Here is a 20,265-nt window from a genome sequence, read left to right as displayed (position 1 = left end):
CGCCCCTTATGAATAAGGCTGACTGCCAGCACACCAGATACTCGATCCGACCTCTTATTTAGTAAGAGGTCCGATCGGTTTAAATAAATTTACTGGACATAAATAAAAAAAAAAAAGGCTAGGGAGAAAGGGGCTGGAGGGTGGGTTTTCCAGGGTGACAGGTCCTCTTTAAGTCCAAGATGCTTCTCAATCCAATAATTGCATAATTGTCTGTAGTTGGCTGAGGTGTCTCCAAGACTTTTGGTGCAGTTTTGTTGCTCTGCAGCATAAGGGCAATTTCACATAGCCATGTTCGTTGTTCGAACAGGCAGGATTTACCATTCCCTGTACTGAGTTCAGTTCTCTCTTCGCTGTGTAGCACCAGAAATATTTGAAGGCAAGTCAGAAACCAATGGTGCAGAAAAAGAGTTAGAAATGCGGCAAACCTGATGAAGACACATTTACCCTCTCATCTACTTTTAGATCTAGATCTAGTTGTGTATAACCTGGAAGAGCATCTAGAGGTTGTGTGGGCATCGTGGAAGGAAGTGGCAAGATCTTCCAACCCCTGAATATCATTTACTCTGCAGACCCAATGGGTCAAATTGTGTTTTTAGTCCCTTTTCTATACACTAGCAACATAACTGCATCAATAAGTGCACTATATGTGTGTGTTTTATTTTAGTCTAAAATTACAATACAAAGAATAAAAAAGGAATATTACAACAATACTGTATGTATTTTGTTTTTTAAATTATAAAAATACATTTCCAAAAAGAGGCCTTGACCATAAATCCAAACAATAAAAATATTTGTATTTAAAAATGATTTCAAGAATTTTGCTAAATTTTTTTGAGATATTTAATCCTTAAATAATGACTGATGAAATGAAAACACATCTGACATTAAACAGCTTAAAATAATATTTAAAAAAAATGAATTGCTTATCCCATGCTGCTATAATATTAGAAAATGATTGTTTCCTAAAAAGATCTTTAAATCGCCTTATTGTCTCTCATTCCCTTTAAGTAAAATATACCCCAAAATCTCAGATTTCCAGAAGCTTAGTTGCAAACTAAAGCAATTTCCACAAAAAAATATTCTTTTTCTGTCTTGTCGCTAAATATGTGACCAACATCTCAGTAGTAACTTCATTTATCTCTAGAGAATTTTGTATATTCCCCGCAGAGTGTGGTTTTGAAATGTCGCTCCGTGGGGTCTTAACATTATTAATGGCAGTGAATTAATTGCGTTAGCAGCGTGTTATTTGGAATTGGTATTTATAAGGGAATAAAAAGGAAGCTTTTGCAGAGCGATCTGTGACAGGGAGGGTATGCCTGATTGATACGCTTAATAACAGCTGCTTTGCATAGAATAAAGCTCTTTCCACTCACACTGACACTGAATATTTGTGTTCTATACTCTAGCAAAAACTTTAGTGATTATCAGTGACTACAGACAAGTGGGGTTTCTGTTTATTTTTAGAATGTAACAAACACAAAAAAATACCAGCAGCATTGAAACATTTACAAAAAATAGAAACAATACTTTTTAATAACAACCATTTAGTATTAAAGAGACTCTCAACTTTTGCAAAGAAAACTTGGACAATAACAGATATAAGCTAACTTCCGATAGCAACAGAGCTTCTTTAAGAGTAATGAACATTTTGTGGGAGCATGTGTCCTATCAGTGCAATCCTTATGCCATATCTGGAGCCCTGGTTGGGGTCTATCCATATTAGTTTTAGTTGACAGGTCAGCAGTTTATCTATTTTTGCACCTTCACTTTATTTCTATGGCATATGTCCAGAGGTATTGTGTGGTTATGGGCAGATTAGAAACAAAAAATCAGAATACGAGGCCCAGTCCTAGTGCACTTAGAAGCTTATTTTCCCTTGATACGCATGGCCCTAAATGCAATACTTTATAATGGAACAGTGCCCATGGACATTATTTTAAACAGAGACTGTTCTAGTCAGAACCACGTTTCAGGGATTACCCAAACTATATGAAAATTAGGATCAAGCACTCCATTATGTTTCAATATATCTTCAAAGCAATGGCCAACATTCTATCCAACATTACCCAAACTATAGTTTAAAGAATATCCAGGCACACAAAGTTTAAATTGAAGTTAATGAACAAAGCTTTATTGCGGTATTGCACAGACGTGCAATACCACGCAGCGTTACAGCCTTCATGTGAAGGCTTGAGAAAGTGTGTGTACACGCGAAACAGCCCGTCGCCTTGGCGAGGCAGCTCCTCACTCTGTCCTGTCACCTCTACTACAATAAAAAGAAGCGTTTTTAACATCATTACGGTGAGTGCCACATTTTCCTCTCTTTTTTTGCCTCATTTGACTGCACATATTGGATGTGCACCCTGGACTGCTTTGAATTCCCTAATGCCTAGTCTCCTGCCTTTGGTCTGCAAAATGTGTTTGCTAATTTTGGTGTGAGCAGTCCCAGCTATTGGACTTTCTTTTCTCCCTCCTAGATTTCAGAGTTCAGTTTTCTAAGCCAGGTTGGAAAATTAGTCAGCAGTTTTGACCATACCAAACTGCAGATGATCGGAGGAGTAACTTAAGGGGGTGCAGAGGATGTGGTCGCAAGAGGGCCAAAGAGGCTTAGGGGGTGTCACTTTCCCCTATGAGAAGGCTAATACTATTAACCATGCATTATAGTCAGAGGCCTGGCACAGACTTTGCATTGGGGCCCAACAGATCCAAGTTAAACCACCGCAGTTGATGTTAGGTATTGGCTATCTGTATATCTAGCTTTGATCTGCAGGATCAAAGCTAGACTTGGAGCACTGGGGGTAAGTCCTCACACTTCTGTGCTGTAAGAACTGTCTACAATTTCAAAATCTGACTTTTTAAAAAAAGCTGGCAGATTCCCTTTAAGGTTTTTCTTAGCATGGTGCAATAATGGGGTACATTTACTTACAAGTTCACCCGAGGTCACTAAAAGTGCATTGTCTTTATATAATGCTGCGTGCGGTGATTCACTAAGATCGTGCACCAGATATCATGAATCTGGCACTTCCCCGCACTGGTCTGACAGAGATCACCGTCTTTTTGTGGTGCACCTTTAACATAGGGCGTGCAACACAATTTGAAAGTTAAAAATGGCGCTCGGTCCGAATCATGTGGACTGCGCCACAAAAGGGTTGTGTGCGCCACAAGCCCAGTGCAGACACTTCTTAACCCCTTCCCGACATTTGACGTAATAGTACTGCATCGCGGGAGGTGCGTTCCCGCAAAATGCAGTAATATTACGTCAAGCTTCTGGCCCCGGCTCCTGAACGGAGCCGGGGCCAGAAGCTGCGGGTGTCGGCTATATGTTATAGCTGACACCCGCCTCTAACACCCGCGATCGGAGATTTCTCCGATCGCGGGTGTTAACCCCTAACACGCCGCGGTCGCGCTGACCGCGGTGTGTTAGAGGCATTTAAAGCCATTTAAATGTGAATCGGACCCCCCCGCGGCGCTTACCGGGGGGGTCCGCTCCTCCAATCGCAGCCCCGGGACTGCCGGTGCCCGGGGCTGCGCGATCCTCCTCTCGGTGCCGGGTCCCTGCCTCCTGGCAGGACCCGGCTGTAAGACACTGGGCATGCGCAGCATGCTCAGTGTCTTACATTACACAGTGCAATACATCTGTATTGCACTGTGTAACCTGTAAAATAGCTTGAACAAGTGATCAGAAGATCACTTGTTCAAGCTAAGATGTCAGTAAATGTAAAAAAAGTAAAAATAAATAAATAAAGGTTTTTTACAGTAAAAATAAATAATAAAAGAAAGTGAAAGTCCCCCCAAACACCACATTTCCCTTTACACAAGTAATAAAGTATAAAAAACACTAAATCACGAAAAAACCCCACTTATTTGGTATCGCCGCGTCCGTAACAATCTGTACAATAAATCCTAATCATAATTGGACCCGCTCGGTGAACGTGGTAAAAAAAAACAAACAAAAACTTGCCAAAAATTTAAACTTTTTATCAAATTGCTTTACAAAAAATGTTCTAAAAAGTGATCCGAAAAAGTTACAAGCACCAAAATGATACCAATAAAAAGAGCAACTTGTCACGCAAAAAATAAGCTTACAACCAGCTCCGTAAACCAAAAAATACTATAATTATGCTGCTATAAAAATGGCAATACTAAAACAAATGCAATTTTTTCTATTCTAGTTTTCCTTCAATAAAATTGGACAAATAAAAATAAAACTATATAAATGAGGTATCACCGTAATCGTAGTGATCCGTAGAATAAAGATAATATATTATTGTTATGCTACAGTGAACACCCCCCCAAAAAATGCTAAAAATCCAAAACAAGAATTGATTATTTTATTTTCCTCCACACGTAAAAAGTTAATAAAATTTCTTCAATAAGCTAAAAACCCACTAAAATTAAGTTTTTTTTTACAGTGCATCTCGTCTCGCAAAAAATAAGCCCTTATTTGTCTAAATTGCTTAAAAAATAAATAAAGATTGTATAGCCTATTCCCAACGAGCGTTGTTATAGAACGGTGCGGCAGGTAGTGACTTTCCAACACCGGTCAGGGTAAGACGGCGGCTGTTCACTGATCGGGGTAAGACGGCGGCTGTTCCTGACAGCCATCCATCCTGCCCCATGGACCAGAAGGGTTACGTCCCCCCCACACACCCCCAGTTTATTATCGCTGCTACTGGCTCATCAATTCAGACGAGCCGATAGCAGCGAATTTACTTATGACGTCAGTAATACCGGTCACCATGTCTGTAGACACGGTGATCGGGGTAGGGTGGCGGCTGTTCCTGACAGCCACCAATTTTGCCTTGCGGTCCAGAGGGGTTTTGTTGCCCCCCTCTGTCCATGTTTGCCGCTATTTGCTGGTCGATTTGGTCCAGCCAAAAGCAGCAATATTCGTCACAATGGGCATCGCTAGGGTGAATAAGAGCAACACTTGGCTATAATTTCCCTACTAAAACGAAGATTTGGTACAAAAGCGCTGGCCGTGCACATTGTACAGATTATGGTGTACAACTCTTACGAGCTGTTCCAATGTGCATGTCCTGCCGTATCATTTCTCCGTTTTCAAGAGGAAGATATTAGGAAACTAATATTGGGACAAGAAGGACGGGGCCCCAGGACCTCTGGTTTAGATGTTCCTGTGTTTTGCCAGGACAGCATTTTCCCGGTGAATTCTGCTGCTTCTAATGGTAGGACTCAATAAAGAGTCTGTTCCAAAAGAGGAGTTAGGATGGACACTATATACTAAGGATGGACACTATATACTAAGGATGGACACTATATACTAAGGATGGACATTACATACTAAGGATGGACACCATATACTAAGGATGGACACTATATACTAAGGATGGACACTATATACTAAGGATGGACATTACATACTACTAAGAGACCTGCGACAACTCCAGAGTGACAAAAGTTTAGTTGGTCCCTTGGTATATTCTACCTCCTTATACACTAGACATTCACAATTCACGCCCAACCTATTGTGAATTAATTTCGGTAAAATGAATAATTGTAACAACTGTTATGTCCCGTTGCTCCCTATACCCCTCCATTATTTCATAAGGGGCGCCACATAACGGGCACTGAACTTTCCAGAAATAATTGCAATTTCCATCTTGGACTCCGTTGCACATCATATTTGGAAACCACCTGTATGTTCAAAATGCTCATTACACTACACTACACTACACCACATATTACACCTTGCTATATTCCCCAAGGGGTGTACATTCAACAATTAGGGTAATTTTTCGGGTTTTCCTCTGTTTTGGTACCACTACGGCTCTCCAAATGTATCCTGACACATGTGAAGGATTTCTTACAAATTTGGCCTCTAAAAGACAAACATCCCTCTTTTCCTCTACTGTGCGCCCATAAAGCATTTTATATGCACATGTGGGGTACTTCTACACTCAGGAGAAATAGTTTTACACCTTTTTTGGTTTTTTTTTATATATTATCCCTTGTGGCTTACATAAATTAGGGGTAAAGTGACATTTATAGGAAAATTTTCACCTTTTTAATGATTCGGGCCTAATTGGATCATTCACCTGTAGGGGCAAATACATATATTACACATTGCAAAATTCTCTAAGGGGTGTACATTCAAAGATTAGGGTCACTTTTCGGATTCTTATCTGTTTTATACCACTAGGGTTCTCCAAATGCATGTCAAACATTTCTGTCAAATTTGGCTTCTAAAAGGCAAACATTCCCCTTTCCTTTTACTGTGCGCCCATACAACATTTTATATACACATGTGGGGTACTTCTACACTCGAGAGAAATAGGTTTACACATTTTGAGGGGTTATTACATTTTTTTATCCCTTGTGGCTATATAAAATTAGGAGTAAAATGACCTTTATAAGAAAATGTTCACCTTTTATCTATTTAAGTCCTAATTAAATCAAACACCTTTACGGACAAATACACATATTACACCTTGCTAAATTCTCTAAGGGGTGTGCTTTCCAAAATGTTGACACTTGTTGGGGTTCCCCTCTGTTTTGGTACCACTAGGGCTCTCTAAATGCATCCTGACACATGTAAAGGATGTCTGTCAAATTTGGCTTCTAAAAGGCCAACGCCCCTCTTTCCCTTCTGAGCTTCACTGCGTACCCATACAACATTTTATTTGCATGTGTGGGGCAATTTTATACTCGGGAGAAATGCTAGTACACATTTTTTGGGGTTGTTTCATCTTTAATGCCTTATGGGATACAAAAATTAGCCGTAAAAGTGACTTTTTTGGGAAAATGTTCACCTTTTTCCTTTTAGGGACCTAATTGAAGCAAACACCTGTAGGGGAAAATACACATATTACACCTTGCTAAATTCTCCAAAGGGTGCACTTTCCAAAATGGTGACACTTGTTGGGGTTCCCCTCTGTTTTGGTACCACTAGGGCTCTCCAAATGCATCCTGACACATGTAAAGGATGATTGTCAAATCTGGCTTCTAAAAGGCCAAAGCCCCACTTTCCCTTCTGAGCCCTACTGTGCACCCATACAACACTTTATATGCAAAAGTGGTGCAGTTCTGTGCTTAGGAGAAATAGTTTTACACATTTATGGGGTTTTTTCATCTTTTATCCCTTGTGGCTTACAAAAATTTGGGGTAAAAGTGACTTTTTTGAGAAAATTTTCACCTTTTTTCCCTTTTGGGGCCTAATTGAATCAAACACCTATTGGGGAAAATACACAAATTACACGTTGCTAAACTCTCCAAGGGGTGTACTTTCCAAAATGGTGTCTCATGTTGGGGCTTTCCTCTGTTTTGGTACCACTATGGCTCTCCAAATGCATCCTGACACATGTAAACTTTTTCAGCCATATTTGCCCTGCAAAAACGAAACAACGCTCTTTCCATTCCAAGTGCCCCCCTGTGCCCTTACAGCAGGGTACAGTGACAAAATGTGTATTGGCATGCTCAGGAGGAATTGCCCTCAACATTGTAAAATGCATTTACCTTTTTAACCCATTGTGAAGGTGCAAATTTTAGTGTTAAATGAATCTATAGTAAGATAAAATTACATTTCTCTAATTTCACTTTCATTTATCTTTCACGCTCATGAAACGCTCAAAGGGTTAACAAAATTCCCAAAGGTTGTTTTGAATATTTTGAGGGGTGTAGTTTCTAAAATGGTGTCATTTGTGGGGGGTTTCTGTCATGTGGGCCTTATAAAGTCACTTCTAACTAAATTGACCCTCCAAAAGTAGGTTTTGATGATTTTCGTAAAAATCTGAAAAATTGCACCTAAAGTTATAAGCCTCCTAACATCCTAAAAAAAGGAAAAGATGTTTGAAAAATGATGCCAAGTTAAAGCAGACATATGGAAAATGTTAGTTATCAAGTTATTTTAGTGCTATGACCAACTTTCCAAAAAGTAGAAAATTTTGAATTTGGAAAACATTGTTTTTTTCAAAATTTTTGCCAAATTTCCATTTATTTCATAAATAAATACTAAATATATTTATTAAATTTCTCAACCAGCATGAAGTACAATGTGTCACGAAAAAACAATCTCAAAATCAACTGGATATGTTAAAGCGTTCCAAAGTTATAACCACTTAAATAGACACATGTCAGATTTTAAAAAATGGTCCGTGTCAGGAAGGTGAAAAGTGGCTTCAGCGTTAAGGGGTTAAATACCTGTGCATGCCGTTTTAGCCATGAAGAACGGGCACGGTCCCACAAAAGTGTACCGTGCGACCAGGGCCGGCGCTATGGGTAGGCAAAGTGGGCAATTGCCCAGGGCCCCCTGAGAGAGAAGACCTCTTCTTTCAAATGAATCTTGAATTGTGTTTCTAGGTGCCATGGATCCAGAGATATTCCGGTTTAAAGTGAGAATATCAGGTGCCATTTTTATATATAAACATCACTTCCGACGGCAGTTTAACAGTTAATACCTCCGTTTTCTTGACACTTAGAAACATAAATTTAGATTCATATAAAAGAGGAGACTCTCTTCTTTCATAGAAAAGCAGAAGTGAGGTTCTATGTGTCACAGACCCTGAGATACAGCCCCCGGAAGTGTCCCCCCCTCCAGATTCTTAGCCATCAGGCTACAGGGAGGATTTGCTGCACACAGGAGCTGCTGCACCTCACAGATAATGGAAATATTCACTTTATATGTTACTACATTCTGAAAAGGGATCATATCAACCAATGTTCATGTTTTTAACCCTTCTCTATGCAGAACTATCTAAGAACACACTTTCTCTCTAATTTTTATTCCGTGACAGGTTTTTTTTTTTGGCAAAAATTAACTGATACGATGAACATTCGATCCTCTTCGCTATTATATATTAACAACGCAACCCAGAACATGTCCATAAAGTTATATGTAACACCAGAAACACACACATGTTCTGGAATAAAGTTTGTATTTCACACCATCCTCCATTACTTACACCTACATTATGACGTTCTCACTCTCATTCTTATGAAGCGCGGAGGGTTCTGTTATTGTTCGGATAATACATTGGCGCACATCTAATAGTGACTTTTGTTATCTCATTAGCTTGGGTTATGGATGTATAGTTAATAATTTGGGTTACCATTGTGTAAGGGATCATACAATGATACTATAGATCTGTGTGACGCTCAGTGCAATTTTCTGCAAAAATTGTTTGGTGTCCCCTGTGGATGTAACGTTCCCTTTGCTGCATATTTTGGTGAATACACACCATGTACACACACATGTGGGGTCTGTATGATCTCCTCACATCTTACTGTTTTAGGAAAGTATATTTTCTTTATATAAGTATTCTGGATTTGTACATATTTTAGAGGAAATTTTAATGTTAATTGCCAAATGCATCGCCTGGTTGTCTGCTTTCAAAATTTTATAGGTTTTATGGCACCTTTTTATTCTGTTTTATTGTTATATTTTGCAGGTTGTGACTGTTTTAAAATTTCTAGCTGAAAAGCAGATATCTAGTTATTACAGTTTTAGTCATATTATGTGGTTTATTTATGTGAACATGTCAATATGGGACATTTGTGAACTCTACACATCTCCATCTACTACATTTAGGAGATGTGAACGTGAATATTTCTGTTTGGAGCACATTTTATTCCATGAAAGTCAAATTTTAAGTATTTTTTTAATAAAATATTTCAGTTTGAATCAAACTTGCATGAAGGCGCCTATGTCTATAAACTCTTTAATGCAATTTTGAAAATGGGGCAAGTGTCTGCTTACAGAAAATCTGTGGTTTGTTGAGTTTACTTTAATTCTTTTTGCTGTAATTTTATTTTTAAACGTCAAAATTGTAAAAATTGCTCCGGTCAATAACGCAACAAAACATCCAGAAATGCCCGGAGATTAAATGGTTAATACCCCTTGGTTGAATTCAATGGTGAAGATGCTTATCATCTATCTCTCTAGTTATCTACCTCATATAATCTGACCATTTATATATCTTTCTATTTATTAATCAATCTTCTATTTCTCTCATATCCATCTCCTGTATATATCATCTACTTTACAGTTCTGCATCTAGAAATCTCTATCATCTTTCATATTTTTTGGAGTATGGGAGGAAACCGGAGGACCCGGAGGGTCATACAAACTCTTTGCAGATGTTGGCCAGCGCTGCAAGGCTGTAGTGCAAACCACTGAGCCACCGTGCTGCCCATCAATCTCCCTATCGTCTATCTATCTCCTATAAAATTCTCCCATATTACAATTTGTTTTACCATACTAAAGGGGGCCTCTTGCTGACTGGTAATAAAATAGTTTTATTTTAGGGCCCCACATTTAGTTTTGCCCAGGGCCCCACTTTGTCGAGAACCAGCCCTGCGTGCGACCCTTAGTATTTGAGCCCCAATGGGGCACATTTACTTACGATGCCGCTCCAGTTAACTGAAAGTGCATTGTCCGCCTATAATGCTACATGCGGCGATTCACTAAGATTGTGCTCCTGAAATAAATGAATGTGTCGCTTCTTCACACTGGCCCCACAGAGATCACCATCTTTTTTGTGGTGCATCTTTAACATAGGGCATGCAACTCAATTTGAAAGTTAAATACGGCGCTCGGTGCGAATCAGTCGGACCGACCGATGGCATGCCCCCTAATTTGTGTCGCATGGAAGCCAGCACTGCTGCACCACAAAAGGGTCGCGTGCACCACAGTTGTAGCGCACACACTTCATAACTACCCGTGCAAGCCGTTTTAGCCATGAAGAATGTGAATGGTCCGACTAAACTGTGACGCAAAGCCCTTAGTAAATGTGCCCCAATGTGTTCAATTGGAGATCTAAAGAAAATTCACACTAAGTTTGAATGACTAATAACAAAGTCAAAAATAATTTTGACTCCATAATAAAAAGTAAAAATTTTGTGCTGTAAAATGACATTAAAAAGTGCATTTTCATATACATACATTCAGACCCTTTTGTTAAATACATTTAACTGCTATTTTGTTAGCTTTTACAGTTAAATCCGTAAAGCAATGCTTGTTTCCAGAATTAAAGGGTCAAATGTTATGCATGCAGAACCAACTTCATGTTATCTAAACTGATAGGGCTGACCTAATCCTGTCTTCGCTCTTCATATCACACATACAGCAAAGAAGCAGGTGCAGAATTAAAACCTAGAGAAGAATTAGCAGTGGTTGTAGAGGAAGCAGACTACAAGGAGCAGGATGATGGTATGAATTACACAAGCTACACAACAGTGATTCAGAATGACAATCCACTTGTAGGTAAATAGCAGAAATACAAAGCAATAGCTGTAGGTGCCAAACATGTAGTAGAGCTTAGTTACATGGCGGATTTCATTGTGATTGTGAATATGTAGCAATAGCAGCTGCTCAGAGAATACAAGGGTCTTGGTTTTCCACCAGGTGGCGCCGTGCCAGCTAGCATATCTTTTTATGTCTCTACAATTTTATCATTATTCATCATTGCTGTTAAATCAACACATTATGCCACTGATTTATGCCAAGGTATATGGAACCTGTTCTGTCTAACATAACCTTATTTATTGAAAACAATTTTATGTTTACTTGTTTTCTGACTGTTGCTAAAATACATCATAATGTGCATCAACTTGCTAGATTTGCTGGTTTGAAGATATTTCAACTAATGCTAAAACCAAGAACCATAAATTATTTACAGTATCTAAAAACATCAATACCAAATCTAATTGCAATAACAAAGCTGGCGAGAGTAATCATTAGGCAATGTTCACACATTGCCGTTTAAAACTGCAATTTAACTGCATGGTAATTAGTTTTCATGTGGTTTCAGGTACATTCCAGCCAGCACATGCAGCGAGTGTGCAAATAACCTATATCTTCTGGAGCCCCCCTTTTATACCACATATACTCGAGTATAAGATGACCTGTATACAGGCCAAGGAACCTAATTTTGCTACAAAATAAACTGGGAAACTTATTGACATGAGTATAAGTCTTGGGAAGGGAATGTCCAGCAGCCTCCCTTCATTAATAAAACGTCCAAAGTGGGGCCCCCCTCAAAAATATACGTCCCCCTTATAATTAAAAACTGTATACTCACCTCCCACATTCTTTGCCCCGCAGCTTACCGGCAGACAGGTAGACACACTTCTATGTGCGCTTCCAGTGCAGTGTGAAAAAGTATATTGAAAAGAATGGTTCAGCAAGGCAATCACTAAAATCACTAAAGCCAAGAAGAGAAAACAAATTTATATGTGTCAAAAATATACAGGTTTTTATTGTTGTTTTAGCTCCTATCACTCCTAGGCAGCTCACTGCAAAATTCCAGGATGTGGGTGGGGCTCTCTAAGCAGACAAATTATAATCCATCTAGTTCTGTCAGCTGACAATGTGGTTAGATTGGTACAGGCGTATACTATCATCTGGCTTCTGACATTGTACTAACACACTGACACATAGAAGGAGAGATTAGAGAGATGAGATGCCTATTACACAGAGCCATGACAGACAGAGGCTGACAAATCTTTACACTGTCAGCACTGCTACATCTCTGTTCTCACAAACATGTGCTGCCTCCCCCTTCCCCCGGATAACTTGTTCCCTTGTAGTTTGAAGCTTCTCCAGGGGGGGGGGGGGGATACTGCTCTTGGCTACATGGAACAAGCAGACAGACAGATATCTCAGCTGCACGGAGTCACACAGGTATCCTAGATGGTGGTCACCCGACCCTAAGTCTGAAGTTACAGGGTCGTGTCTAGGGGATACTGAAATTGTGTGCACCAGGACTGATAGAGACAGGATGGACTTATATCTGTAAAATGCTGTATTTTAGTTAATAACAGTGAATTAGAGAATGTGTTATTTTGTTATCCTGAGTAAATATAAGAAACTTGTCTTCGTGGGAATACCCCTTTAAGCATCAAAAAGGTGTGGGTTTCTATAGGTATCAGGACCAGTCCGTGGGACTGCCCTTGTGAGGGAGGGAGCTATTTGGCGAATTAGGGTTAAGCTAGAAGTCAAGAAGTTTCACCCGCCGCCCCCTCTTGTGTAACTGTATATCCCTGGACTTTCCTTGAAGAAAGACCAGTAAGATCCATCCTTTTTATCTCTTTTCTGATATAACCTAACTGTAAGGAAATAATTGGGTTTATTACCGGGTGGGCACGGATTTCTGCATCTATGATTGCTCCCTGGACAAATGGTTATTTGACTGGACTTTTGTATTTGTGTTCTGTTCTTGGTAAAGCAATTTGCTACAGTGATTTTAAAAATTAATTATTAAAGAATTAGTTTTAACTAAGTTTGGTGCAGATCCATTCTAATGGTATTTCTCTCTTGTCAGTTGATTCTACATGTCCTTAGGTATGAGACTATGAGCATCAAATTCTGTCCTCAAACCAAAAAGACGTGAAACAATAACCCAATAGTAAGATAAAAATATTGAAGCCTGATGAAGCCTACGAGTTAGGCGATACGGATGGGGCGTTTTTCTCTGTGCTGGACGATCACTGGTAACATATTTTATGTACTAAGCTTTATAGCAAAGTTTTATTGCCTATGTGTTGTTTCCATCCATAAGTGTGTTACTGAAATTGGGTGGGGTCACCTCTAATGTACTGTTTGGCATTTATCGATATATAATACTTACCATTTATACACTTACAAGGTCTTTCCCCTCACACAATTTCAATTTTTAAACCTGTTACCCTGCTTTTGTACATGGAGCGCACATTTTAAATTGGCTTTTTCTATCATGTACACTCGTCCATGCACAGTGGGTATTTTTACCACGATTTGTGTTTTTAATTGTTTTTAATATTCTATAATATAAAATTACTTCATTACTTGTACTCATCCTCTTTTTCTTTGTTCTTTATGTACCTAGCACTAGCGTATGATAAATGTTCCTCATCGACTGCTAATACTATGAACTGTAAAATTATGCCAATAACAAGACATGTACAACAGTCTTAACATGGACACATCTTTTTTTTTAAGCATGTAAGAGAAAAGTCACTTACTTCTACAAACCGCCTAGGAATTTAAAAATGCTTGCGAGGGATGTGAAGAATAGCCAGTCGTCTTTCTCTTATCAATGTTATGCGACCAGATGATGGACATGTATCCACCTTCACTCACCATATGGCGGGGGTTCCATGTATGTGCTCAGAGAATGATCAGAATGACACGCAGCAACAGATCTATCTGTATGTATATTTCTTTAATAAATAGTTATATCTCAAGAACTACAATCAAAGACAAACGGTTTCAGATGTTTTCCCTGACTGTCAACATTCAGCTCCCCAGAGAGGTCTTTGCTGACACCAGCAGGCAACATTTATGATACAATACACTTATTTAGCTTTCATCATGTTTAATGTATCAGTCTGATATGTGGTCAGTAACAGAGCTAGTTGTTTCAGTTGGGGGGTATTTATGAGGGCTTCTGTTCCAGAACACTGAAATATTGCAAATGCTAGCTTATTGCTATTGGGAGTGGTCCAACACTCCTGAGCTGTGTTGGCCCACTCGCTGCAGCCGTTGACTTTTCATATGTGAGGAATCGTTGTCTGTTCTCATTTCTACGCCAGGTAGGTTTTTAATGTAATATATACATAGGTGTATAAAGACTCATTTCCAACAACCACCAATCCAGTGTTTAATGGTACATTGTGTTTGCTAACTGGACTAATGGATGTTTAGAAAACCCTTAAAAACCCTTGTTCAAGTACAATAACACAGCTGAAAACAGTTTGGCTGATTAGAGAAGCTACAAAACTGACCTTTCTTTGAGCTGGTTGAGAATCTGAAGTATCACATTTCTTCGTTATGAAACTCTCACAATGGCAATAAAAATGAACTTTCATGTGAAACTCAACAGTCTATTCTTGTTCTTAGAAATGAAGGCCATTCCATGAGACAAATTGCAAAGAAACTGAAAGTTTCCTACAACGGTGTGTACTACTCCCTTCAAAGAAGAACACAAAGAAGCTCTAAGAGAAATGGGAGGCCCCACCACACAACTAAGCAACAAGACAAGTACATTATAGTCACTAGTTTGAGAAACTGATGCCCCCCAGGTCCTCAACTGGCAGCTTCATTTAATAGTACCCGCCAAACGCCAGTGTCAACCTCTAAGGTGAACAGGCTGCTATAGGATGCTGGCCTTTAGGGCAGAGTGGAAAAGAAAAAGCCATATCTGAGATGGCTAATAAAAGGAAAAGATTAATATGGGCAAAAGGCAGATTGGAAAAAAGTATTATGGAAAAATGAAGTTTAAGATGTTTGGATCACACAGGAACATTTCTGACATGTCGAACAACTGAAAAGATGCTGGAAAATGTCTGAAGCCATCTGTCAAGCATGTTGTGAAGGTCTTTGGTTGCTTTGGTGCCGGTCCAGTGGGAGATTTGTACAAAGTCAAAGGGATTTTGAATAAGGAAGGCTATCACTCTATTTTGCAATGTCATGCCATACTCTGTGGACATCACCTGATTAGAGCTAATTTCTTCCTACAACAGTACAATGACCCAATGCAAATCTCCAAATTATGCATGAACTATTTAGGGAAGAAGCAGTTAGCTGGTATTCTATCTGTAATGGTGTGGCCAGCCCAGTCACCAGATGTTACCCTATTGAGCTGTTGTGGGAGCAGCTTGACCGTATGGTTTGCAAAAGGTGCCCATTAAGACAATCCCACTTATGGGAGGCGCTTCTGGAAGCTCTCTACATCATCATCTTATTCAAGTCTAACTGTGTCCAGAGGATGCAGATAGAGTTGGAGCCCCATCAGGGCAGAGTAAGCAGTGGCAGGGGCGGGATCTATATGTGGGGAGGCCTACCCGTAGTTTCACTGGACTTTTTGGTTTCAGGGGCCTTCTTTTGTAGTGGAGCTGTTTAATAGGCCTCCGTGTGTATCAAACATGCTGGCCTATTACACTCTGCCATAAGCAGAGGAATCGATACATTGGAAAATTGTATAACTTTTTATCATACAAATAATAACAGTTATTTGCTGAAATGGCAATATACCTTTAATGCCAAAAAAGGAATACAAAATTATTCATACTCTAGAAGGACCATGTAAAGTGTTCGAGCACTGCAATAAATTACTTATATTATTGTTTAAAAGAAGTAAAAAGTAAAATAAGTCATAAACAAATTTAGTAATGTACCATTGTACTAATCCAGAGAATACATATACCAAATAATTTAAGTAGCACTGCAAGCCAGTTTTTAATATACCATGGTAAAAATTTATAAAAATATCTGTAACCTGAATGGTTGTATTGAAAGACAAGCCCATGTATTTATTGTTGCTTTATTTAGAGAAAATATAAAAGTTGTGAATTGGATGTCGTTACACATATGACCACTAGAGGGCAAATCCTATATTGCAGACTGCCTTTTATTGCAAATAACAGGATTAGATAACATCTAATAAATGATATGTTGATAACTACAAATCACATAAAAGAAGGAAAATACCTACATTCATGTAATGAGGAGTATGTCGTATGCTATAATGAAAATATTACAATTTACATGACAGTTCCTATTTCATGCTATATTTGCTACTGATGTAATAATACACAATGACTACATTTTAATGCATCAATTTCCCCCTGAAGTTGATATTCCTTGTATTGAACAAGCAAATCTTGTGCAGAGCAGAGGAGTAACATAGGTCATAAATGTGATGAAATTCACACTAGGGTAATTTTTCTTCTTTATTAATCTACTATCGCTAAGGTTACTAAAAAGGTGTCAATGCGCAAGTATCCCAGAGAAACAACAGGTAAGATTGAACATGCAAGAATACACTCCTGCATGGCTGAGGATAAATAGGAAGAAACCTTGGGATTGGCCCATACTACAGCTATATATGTGGGGACAATACCTAGTATAAAATTCTTAAAAGTTGCTGGATCTATTGCAATATTTAGTTATAGTGCAAGTAAAGAGTGGCAGCTAAATTTTGGTAAATGCTATTCAATATAACCTTCAGTGATACTTTCTTTACTTTGTCTACCGTTAATTTACTGTAGGTACAGGTACATATATTTTACTCTTCACCAGCCAGTTCACCTGTCCATATACTTAATATTAAAGCTCAGCAAGGGTGCATTAACCCAATGTTAAAATGTGTTAACATATGTGTTTTGTAAATGCAATGTTAAACCCCTGTGCAGGGGGAGCACATGGTCTTAGTCTCAGGTCTTTGTAAGCAGTCTCACCTCAGTGTCAGGTCCAGTCCAGACCACATGGTCTGATTGATGATAGAGATAGAGTGTGGATCACACCTTTAGTGCGGTCACAGAACCCAATCCCAGGAACTGAGTCAGGAGACTGTAATCCAGAGCTACAGCTTCAACAGTTTGGACACAGCTCCATCTCCATTATCCCAGCCTGCATCTACTACTGGGTTGGTGCTTTATTCCTGAGGACCCCTCTCCACGACCACTCCAGTACCAGAATCCGAATCTACTGTTTGACCATTTGCCTGTTGCCTGCTACCTGTTGTTCAATAAAGAACCATGTGTTGATTTGCACAATGTTGCCTCCATCTGATCCCTGTATACAGCTGCTTACCGCCACGGGCTTCCCATGCATTACCCAGGGACCTATCTTACAGACACTCAGGGGTTGCCCCAGGGAGAACCAGAACACCAGCCTCTCCCTCCATATTTCTTGCACACACTACCTGCTGGAGACCTGCCAGGTCCTCCGGTCCCCATACCAAGCACAGTGACATTAGCGTGCCCTAGGCCGCGATAGCAAGCCACTCCGGTATTCTGGGCCTCGGCTGCCTCCAGGCCCCAAGAAAAGTCTAGGCCCCAGTGGCGGATGGAGAATGTGCATGCTGTGATACAGGGGTTTGCTGTATCATGGCACACAAATACACCCAGGCTTTTAAATGTTTGTGTGTTTGTCTAAGTGCCATCTGTCCAGGAACCGGGCTAACTGGTTCTTTTCTTACAGCGGGCAGCAAAAATAATCCAGGCTGTATTGTGAAAAAGCATTTTATAGTCTATTACAGGTCATTATGTACAGGCTGGGGAATGTGTCTTTCTCTCTTGGTATGGAAAAGTTCACTTCCAGTAGTGACAAGATGTTCTAAAAAGAATCATTCAGGCTCTATAGAGTCCCACAGCAGTTTTGACCTAAAAAAAAGCTGCACAAAGTGTTAACTAGCTGCCCTGGAGAACCGTGTAACCATACCTTTGCATAGGTTTGTTAGTAGCAGTAGTGCTGTAAATATGCATTTTTTGTTTCAGGATTGTAGCTGGACTGTAATGCAGTTTTATGTGAGACTACTTCACTGGACTTCTGCAGTTTTTTAAAATTTTTTAATGGTACCATTTTAGGGTATATTAAAGGACAGCTACCACCAGATTTACTGGTGATAGACTGCCCCCCTGTCATTCTTGTTACCTAAGGGAGTACTGGGCACCATTTTCTTTACCTTTTGTACGTTCCTAAATCAACTTTATAAAAATATGCTAAGGAGCCGAAGGTGCTCCGGCTTACATCAGCAGAGCACCTTCTGGCTCTGGCCCCTAATAAATTATGCACACCATAAAAATGAATAATGTGTCCCTCCTACCCAGCTGTCAGCAAGCCCAGCGCATGCACAGTAACACTTTCCTGGTCTCCAGCCAGCTGCGCAAGGACTTGGTGTTCACCCATCATGAGAATGGAGCTCCATTACTTTGACTAATATACTACATCCACAATCAGTGCTCTTTTAGAAGCTGATTATCTGCCCATGTAAAAGTTTCCTTGTCAGGTAAGTAAATATAACCTCAACTTTAGAGGGTTTAAGTAAATGTCATTCTGTTTTGATAAGTACAATAGAAAATTAGTATAAATTAAGTTAAAAGTAAATCTACCATCAGAACCAAGCATGATAAACCAGGGACACTTACTCATAGCTCCAGTTACTGTGACTGTGATAATCTTCATATATTTATTATCAATCCTTCCTTTTAAAATCAACCTTTAAAATTATGCTACTGAGCCAGAAACCCTCTACAAGAGCCCCTCTGTGCTTTTGAGTCCAGAGACTCTTAAGTTGTTCAGGAGCACTTCCCCCCTCTCACTGAGTGCTGCTGCCATGAGAATAAAGGAGGAAGAAGAAGGGGAGAACTGCGAGGCAGCAGAGGGAGGGTAAGAATATTAAGAATAGTCTATGAGCCAAGAGCACGGAGGAGCTCTGGTCAAGCCCTTCTGGCGCATTAGCATAATGTTAAAATTTGATTTCAGAAGGAAGGGGCCATAGATAAATAAGAGTTCCAGGTTTACCATGACAAATTTCGATGGTAGATTTCCTTTAACGCCACAATACACAATCACCTTTATGTATTTTCTATTCCACACTTTTCACATGTTATGTAATGAAATGGTACACAATCCCTTAAAAGTTTGGAACCCTGAAAAATGTTTCTGAAAGCCATACCATATTATCATATGAATTGTAATGCAGCCTTCTCAGTGTTGTAAATGACTTTGGGGCACATTTACTAAGGGCTGTGCACACAACCCTTTTGTGGTGCAGCTGCACTAGGCATCATGCAACACGAATTTCTGCACATGAATGAGGCGTTCTGGAGCTTAGTTGGACCATGCACCACATTTAACAAGTCTGAAATAATTGTGTTTCATAGCCCATGTTAAAGGTGCACCATAAGCGCTGATCTCTGTTGGAGCAGTGCAGGGAGTGCCAGATTCATGAAGAATAGGTTCCAGAAAATGAGTGTAAAACATAGGGGCACATATACTAAGAGTAATGCAAAGTGCACTAAATGCAGTTTGCCTGTGTAGTGTGCAGGTTCATGATTCAGATTTAACAGCTTTTTTGTGGTGCACCTTTAAAATATGGCGTGCAACCCACGTCTTTCGGACTTTGTATGATAAATCTGGCGCACAGTCCGACTGAGCAGTGATACACCCCCTAATTTGTGTTGCATGGAGGCTAGCGCAGCAGCGCCACAAAACGGTTGCGTGTGACACAATTATGGTCCGGACATTTCTGGAATACTTGTGTATGCAGTTTGCACCTAAAAGAACATGCAAAGTCCAACAGAAAACTGGCGAAAAGCCCTTAGTAAATGTGCCCCATAGAATAGGCTTTTAGTAACCTAAAGCTAATTCTTAATTTTCATATTGCAAATGCTGCCTCACAAAGTTTATGCCCTAACCACATAATGGGGCTTATTTACTAAGGGTCGCGGATCGCACTTCCGTCGGACTGTGCACGGTTTTCAGGGATTGCACGGCTTGGACAGGTATTTAACAGGGTGTCGCACTCGATCCTTTTTTGATGTGGA

The 20,265-nt window shown here is 39.6% G+C and overlaps 1 long non-coding RNA gene across 1 annotated transcript in view; it reads left to right on the top strand.

The window, feature by feature from the left end:
* The window catches only part of LOC140125660 (uncharacterized), a 31,950-nt gene extending 14,499 nt beyond the window's left edge, over nucleotides 1-17,451 (top strand). The window contains exon 3 of the long non-coding RNA XR_011854679.1: nucleotides 14,834-17,451. This is a non-coding gene — a long non-coding RNA (uncharacterized lncRNA). The remainder of the gene's footprint in view (nucleotides 1-14,833) is intronic.
* Nucleotides 17,452-20,265: the final 2,814 nt, after the last annotated feature.

This window comes from Engystomops pustulosus, chromosome 4, assembly GCF_040894005.1.
Source record: "Engystomops pustulosus chromosome 4, aEngPut4.maternal, whole genome shotgun sequence".
Lineage (NCBI taxonomy): Eukaryota > Metazoa > Chordata > Amphibia > Anura > Leptodactylidae > Engystomops > Engystomops pustulosus.
The sequence above is the reverse complement of the archived record's forward strand: the minus strand, read 5'-3'. Positions and strand labels throughout refer to the sequence as shown.